Source organism: Lissotriton vulgaris, chromosome 6 (genome assembly GCF_964263255.1).
Source record: "Lissotriton vulgaris chromosome 6, aLisVul1.2, whole genome shotgun sequence".
Classification (NCBI taxonomy): domain Eukaryota; kingdom Metazoa; phylum Chordata; class Amphibia; order Caudata; family Salamandridae; genus Lissotriton; species Lissotriton vulgaris.
In genome coordinates this window covers 813,128,925-813,136,722 of record NC_141694.1, presented here as the reverse complement: position 1 = coordinate 813,136,722, position 7,798 = coordinate 813,128,925, and the positions used below count along the sequence as shown (strand labels likewise).

Genomic DNA, 7,798 nt, shown 5'->3' with positions numbered 1-7,798 from the left:
AGGCATTGTCATTAACAACGCTAATAGCTTAAACTCTCGAAAATTCGAGCCCTATTGCATTGCAAATGCTTTTTAGGTCTCGCCTGTCGATGCGCATGCGCATCGAGCAAGCGAGACTATGGGGGCTTATCCACTCTTTGTCCAACTTGCAAGGAATCGTGGCGATTCCTTGCAGTGCCCGTGACTTTTAAGCTCAATGCGCATGCGCATTGAGCTTAAAAGCACGTGCACATCAGTTCCCTCATCCGCATGTCGCATTTCTCCTCACCCCTCGCCCCCTCCCCTGCCCGCCGTGTCGCATTTCTCCTCCCCCCTCCCCTTATCTGCCGTCCCTTCGTCTGTTCCCTCTCCCCGCTCCGCCCCCTCCCCTGCCCGCCGTGTCGCATTTCTCCTCCCCCCTCCCCTTATCTGGCCTTCCCTCCGTCTGTTCCCTCTCCCCGCTCCGCCCCCTCCCCTGCCCGCCGTGTCGCATTTTTTTTAAAATCACCACTTACCCCCTACCCCCCAGCAATTCAAACACTGACGCCGTGCTCGGTGTTTCTCTTGTTAACTAGAGTAACCTTCTGATACATAGTGCCCACTCATTAACTATTGGGGTAGCACGAGTCAGCTGTCCCAGAAGTACGTATACAGTGGCCAAACTGATCCTCTTCCCATCGAGCAAGTCTATCGCCCCAGAACGTTAACATGTCTAGGCCAAAACTAAATTTCCAATGATCCAACTGTCCAGACCACGCACCTGTCCACAATGCATAACAACCCGAAGATCCACCTCTATGAAGAATGACATTAACTTAACCCACAACACGCCACGAGCGACGCCAACTTGACAGGGCTCCAAGATGCGGAAACCACTGCTAGTACCTCATTTGGGTTTACTTCATTAAGTCCTTCAACAGAGACAACTGACAATCCGCTACTATTCGAGAAAGAAAACACGTTACCTTAATAGCATGCAGCTCATTGCAACGTATATACCAACAGTACTGATAGTTAAAATAAAATGCAACGTTACCATTGTACTTAAAGAGAGCTTGCCTGCAAAACAAGTTAAATAGGAAAATGTAGTTCTGTTTCTCTAAACCCCGTCGCCCCCCACGGCTCCCTAAAGTTGACGGTTAGGGGATAAACTTGTAGACCCAGCGTGGCCATTTAAGAGATGGGGTTTGTTAAACTAGAGGGGCTGTCAAGACATGTCACCACCCACATACCAAGTCATTTTCAATGGGAACAAATCTTACATCTTAAAGTACAGTGCCAACAACCACTGTGCCCTTACAGCCTCAACGACGCCAGGGGCGGTCTCAAGAAACTTATTTCTTTATGCAAGTGTAAAGTTTTGAGCTGTTCGCTTCTAGCGCAGCGTCTGACCTGTGTGACAGCTCACACGTTTAAGAGGCAGCATCGTGTCTAGATCCCCGGTCTCCACTTTTGGACCCACCAAACAATTGGTTTTGTGTCTCAGGAGAGGCGAGCGATACAGAAAACAGGTGGGTGGCAAGCGCCGCTCCATGGCACTGCAGTAGAGATGCGCGAGGACAGGCAACAAGCGGCAGCTCCTACACCTCCTGCCCCAACACCAGCGCGCGGACTGCCAACAGACAAGATGCTCGCGGGAGGCGCCCTTACCGCTTCCGGACGTCCTCGGGCAGACAGGGGGACGGGACTGTCTTGGCCGGCATGGCTGACTGGCTCTGATTCACTAGGCACTTCCAATGTGGACCTCTGGCAAACTGATATAAAAACAATCAAGGGTGCGTATGCACACAAAGTCTCTAAAGTTTTTTGTATAGCGCGAACCTGGACATGTACCAATTTACAACAAAACCATTCAGACTAACACATCTTTTAAGGTGCAGGAAGGGGGCGTATATTTTTTTTGTTATTGCAGTTATTAAAGCAATTTGCCCCAAAGGTATGGGAGCGCTTTACATGAGCATCATGTTACAAGGGTACATACATTTTTTGGTAGGGGGAGATTAAATGATTAGCGTTAAAACATACACTGCCAAACGCGCCTTCACATCCTCACCCCCTCATCCTCGCACATCCTCACTCACGCTCACACCCCTCACAACCCTCTCACCCTCACTCAGCCTCACACCCCCTCACCCTCACACACCCCCACACACCCTCACCCTCGCACCCTCTCACCATCACCCCCTCTCCCTCACACACCCTTACCCTCATCCCCTCACCCTCACACACACTCTGTCACCCTCTCACCCTCACCCTCACCACCTCACACCCCCTAACCCTCACCCTCACCACCTCACACACCCTCACTCACCCTCACACACCCTCAAACACCCTCACTCACCCTCACACACCCACACCCTCACCCTCACCCTCACACACCCTCACCCTCACACACCCACTCACCCTCTCACACCTGCTGCACTCTCCTGCTCTCTAGAGATGTGGCCTAACGACCAGAGCTGCCATCTATGTCACGTAAATACAAAACATGTTGCATTCCAAATGCTATAGGTGTCACATTCGCGAAAGTTATAACTATTGGCGTTGTAAATGACAAAGCTATCAATTTAGCTATTTTAAAAACCAACAAATAAATAAAATATTTGTCATTTACAAGACCAATAGCTCCAACTTTTCTAATGCGAGACCTATTGCATTTCCAATGCTTGTTTTTCTTGAGTCGAGGAAGAGCCCAGGCTTCATGAATTGGATGTGAGAAGAGTTCTTCTTGTAAATCTTGATAAGGTATCTTCATTGCAGCAAACCTTTCGCTAACTTTGGGCCAGCTACGAGGGGTGAGAAGCCATTAACTGACTCACTTAGCAGAAGGATTAGATATCTACTATCATTAGCATACAGGGCAACGAGTTACGAGGAGGCTTTTGGGGTGCAAGGTAGATCCACAAGGGGGATGTCTCTATATATGAAAGAAATCCAGAGGGCATCAATTGCAGAAATATATATACGCCATGTACCTTTATTAACATTTACAGGCTAATGCAGGATTTGGAACTTAAAGATGTTTTTGGTCCCAATGTTTTTGCCTCTACCAAGAAATAAGGAGTCTTATTTTTTATTGTGTGGCATCCAATAATTGTAACAATTTTAAAAAACGGAATCAATGAAGTTGTTCACTCAGTCATGCTGTGTATATATAATAAAGAATTTCAACATGCGACTGTAAGTATCCTGGATTCTTGATTTTGTATATCTCATTTTGTCATGAAGGGAAGCACGAGGTGGTAATGCCTTAATTACTTAGTGGTAATATCATTACTCCGAACCCTGTCTCTTTACTTTCATACAGTTCCCATTCTCCCACCCAGTCCATTCTGGGGCAACTGGTAATGTGGCATTTTATGCCTTGGTATTAACAGGACAAGATAAGTGTGTAACTTTATTTCGCCAAAATATGCTGGGATGGTGTCTATGAAGGCATACCTGCCTCATTCTGTAATAGATGGAAGTGAGGGATCAAGACCGAATAATACATTTAACCAGGGCTTTAAGTGAGATGAAAAACCTGAGGGGTCTCTCAAAGGTGCGTGGCAGATGTAATTAAGGGCATGGCTGAAAAAACACGTAAGCTAAAAATCTGTGGTTAGTACAGTGTCGCCAACTGGTTTTTTGCTGCTTCTGTCATTGCATCCAGATATATGATACAACTAGTAACAGGACACCTACAAGCAGTCTGACGGTTGGCTTTGTCAATGGTTCTTAATCGCAGGAGATAAATAAGCAACAACTACGGCTTTATTGTATATTATCAGGGCCATTGGAATTATGCGATTGTGTGGCGTGGCGATTTTCGCATTATTATGGGTTTGCCGCATTTGCCACATAATCAACTGCAGTAAAATCTGCAGATTTTTAAAAAGCGTTTCTAGCTGAAACGGTTCAAAAGCTACTAAAAGCGCAGTGGACACATGGCAGAAGGCCCTTTGCAAAGCTGGACGGGTCACCTTTCTGTTGTTTATTGCTGTATTTGAATATTAAATTGATACTAATGATGTGCAACCAATGCCAAAGGCAGTAATTAACTAGTGTAAAAACAAAATATGCCGCATAATTTGATTTTTCTTGGCGCATCACTTACTTAACCCTGCCACATAATTTGGCCCTCTGCTTCTGCATACGTCCAGTGGCCCTGTATAGGATATTGAAAATGCTTCCCTTCTGACATGATGAACCTGAAAGATCTATAACTAGTCTGGTTGAAGTTACATTAAAGGCAGTGACGGATGGTACTGCTGGAGAGTTAAGATTTTTTTCCCTCGGAGGGTGAGGGCAAATATGGAGAGCCCCATAGGGACCCATCTCGGCACCTGCTTTTTAGAACTGCTGGTGATGAGCACCGGCAGGACCCGGACCACTTAAATCTCTGCATTTAGAGGTTAGTAATTGAGGCATTTCCGCACAATAGTTTGGCCCGTCACTTTCCTGCTGCATTGTTACTGATTGCTGTTCACCAATTCCTATGCTTTGGTTATTTGCCTCAGTTGCTTATGTTATTTGGGACTGCCAAATATATTGGTATTTCTATAGCACAACCTTGGTTTATAAGGAGACAAATGTTAGGATGGGTGTGCGAGGTGGGAAGGGGGGTCACAATTGTTTTAATCACAAAAGGGAGGCGGCAACACGTTTTACAATTACAACATATGCCCAAAGGCACACTAACCGATGTGGTTTGCCCAATAGTTTCACAAACCCATTCATGGGCATATGAACACTAGTGATGCTGCAGGAAGGTAAGTGGTGCAGAGATGAAAACAAGTACTCGGGTTCAAATTACTCACATCGGTCACTAAACTACACCTCCAATCAACAACATAATGCCAGCATGTGGCCTTGTTGGTACCAATAAGACTCCCAACGCCTCGTCAGTGGTCGTAAGTGCTATATAAATGTAGTTGAAACGCAAGTGAGGTTGCGGTCACAGCAGACCTGTGCAGATTAGCTCCAGAGATGCAACAGTAGGCCCACCTCTCGCTCACCTGTAAGGCAGTGGCCTTCTGCAGCAGCTGCCCCTTGGCCGCTCCGTAGTCAGACCGCTTCTCCAGCAGCTCGGCGTGCATGGGCTCCACCAGCTATGCCTCGCTGAGGCAGATGTCATGCAGGGCGAGTTAGTCCGGCCGGTAGAAGGTGGCGAGGCCCTCGTGCTGCTTCTCCTGCTTGAAGAAGCCCTGCAAGCCGACAGCATCCAGGGCTGGGCAGAGACTGTCAGGCAGAGCAGGTCTGCGTTGTAGCCACTGAGCTCCTTGCGTAGTAGGGCCTGCCTGTAGTCTATGTCCAGAGTGTAGGGCGCACTGTACGAGTACAGCACAACCTGAGAGTGCTCGGTCTGCACGTATGTGTCCCCCAAGATGTTGTAGAAGACTGCGCTCACCCGCTGCGTGTACAGGTGCCGCTGTTCAAAGGCGCACACCCTGAGCCCGGCCTCCACCGAGCAGCTGGTCTTCACCTCCCAGGCGGCGCAGTACTGCGCGGGGGGGTCCACACTGCATGGGGTGCAGTGCAGCTTCAGCCGCAGCCCGATGTCCGCGTTGGTATGTGTGTAGATCCGCTGGTTACCAACCGGGGTCCTGGCTCCTCGGGCGCCACCTTGAACCAGCGGAAGAGCGAGTCCTCCAGCTGCCCAAACTCGATGTGCAGAACTGGGAAAATAGGGAAACCGACCGTAATGTGGTGGGGAAGCTGCGCCTGGTGGAAGAGAGGGCGGGTTGTGCTCTACCATATATCGGGCATCACCCACGTTCAGAACGGCGCCGTCCCGCAAGGCCTGGGTGTTGAGCAGCTGGTCGGGCAGCGGCTGCTCCTGGTAGTAGAGGCGCACGGACGGCTCTGCAGGGGAGGCGGGCAGGGAGGCCTTTCCGCCGCGCTTGCATTTCTTGGCCTTGTTGCTCTGGGCTACTTTGACAGCGTTAGTTGCGAAGCGGGCCAGCGCCCGGCCCAGAGACTCCGACTGGTCCTGTTGCAGGTGCTTCTGACTGCCATTAAGAGTGAAGTAGAGGGTCAGTTTGGGCTCCGAAGGCACACAGCGTATCACAGCCTTCTCCATCCCGCTAGGTGGGCTACATGTGCTGGAGCAGGCATGAACCCGAAGCGGGTGACCCGGGACACACCGCAGTAGCTTCCAGGCTGAGAGCCTCAGCATCAACCCGGCGCCCAGTACACAAGGGCGGTGAGGATTCTAGCTAACGGGACAAGACAGGAGAGCCATTCATTACCGGCTTCCGGGAATCAATCGCAGTTTGCACAGGCATAGACACATAAAAAAGCATTGGTCTCTTAGCTTTATGGGGCCATGTGTTTCTAATTGGCGTGGAGGCGCGCACTGCCCCCGACCTCGAAACCAAGATTTTTTTCCTTTGAGAGGTCGGAGGCAGAGCGCTCCTCCATGCTAATTAGAAACACAAGGCCTCAAAAAGATGAAGTGCTTCGCGACAGCAGCAAAGCAGGCGACCCAGTCAGGATCAGAGGCAAAAGGGCATCAACAAAAAACCCTCCTTTTCAATGGCAGGCCACCGTTTAGCATAAACGGTGATGCCAGCCAATGGAAATGAGGGGCGTGGCTTTAAGCCCTCTACTGAAGCTCCTCGTTCATAATAAATCTCTCCAAACAAGCAGTGCATGCGCTGCAACGCTAGGCAAGACCTAAAAATGGTAGGAAAAAAGAATCTTGAAAACAGTTGAATTAAGCATTTTACGTTGGCTGGAAAAATCCCCATCATGCAATTCTGATAATGGATATCTACAAAGCTTTTTGAAAATTATTGCATGGTGGGGGGTTTTATATACAGTGTGGAAAGCTCCTTAGATGTTGCCAGACAACGGTTCAACTGTATTTTTGGTAAGAATTTAAGGGATGAAATTTGGATTTAATTATTTTACATAATTATGTATATTTTAATGTGCTTAACATTTAAACTTTGGTGCTTAGAAACACGTTTGGAATGTTGGCTCAGCAGGAAATCATTTGGCTGTGCCAGTAGTCTCTCCTAAGTGATCCCCCATCTTGGTGGGAATCTGCATGATCATATGCAGGTATTGGTTGTAATGGGAGTTATGTTACATGTGTAGGTAGATTATTCTGTTGCTTGTCTCAGGTGGCAGTTGGGGCTGGCATGGCCCACTCAGTTGAAAACTTCATTGGGACATTGGGCAGTACTCAGGCCTAGGGGTGAGGGCAGTTTGTATGGTCCCTATAACTGGAGATCCTGGTTGAGGACTAGTGTAAAAATCTTAAGCCACTCACATGTCTTTCCAGGCGATCAGCAATCTGTGTGCTAGGGCTTTGTGAGGTCACTGGACTAGCTGGAGTGCAGAGTGGCAACTTTCTAAAAGTTGCTTACTTTAATAGTGACTTTAAATGCGACCTGGGCATCGGGTCGGGTTTAATGCTATAATTAATTAGATCCCTTACTTGACCCACTTAGGTAGTCCCATTCAGATGTTAGCCAGACTGGAATGCCAGCAACACTGTGTTAGCCAATGTGGCTACTAGCCATGCCACAGTAAAACAACAATTCGGTAGTGTTGCTATTAAGACATAAGAAAAATATAAGTCCTGCTTAATAATATATAGCTTCCTGCCATAGGGCTTTATAGGCCTTCCTTAGTGGAGAGTTGCATATATTATGAAGGTAAGTGGGGCTTTTCCATTATTTGTAATGTCAAAGTCGAACTATCAGTGTACAAACTACCCTTTCAGTTTGCAGTGGCAGGCTGGGGTCCATACAACCAGTGTGCAGCCCTGTGTGAACACGCTGCCTTACATGTCCTAGGTACAATATAGTAGGGTCTTAGAAGTAATTCA

At 48.2% G+C, this 7,798-nt stretch overlaps 1 protein-coding gene and 1 pseudogene across 1 annotated transcript in view; one reads left to right on the top strand and one right to left on the bottom strand.

Moving 5' to 3' along the window:
- LOC147708034 (2',5'-phosphodiesterase 12-like) overlaps positions 1 to 6,040 on the bottom strand; it is a 7,649-nt pseudogene extending 1,609 nt beyond the window's left edge.
- DESI2 (desumoylating isopeptidase 2) overlaps positions 1 to 7,798 on the top strand; it is a 234,368-nt gene that overhangs the window by 25,410 nt on the left and 201,160 nt on the right. The gene's annotated exons all lie outside the window — the stretch shown is intronic.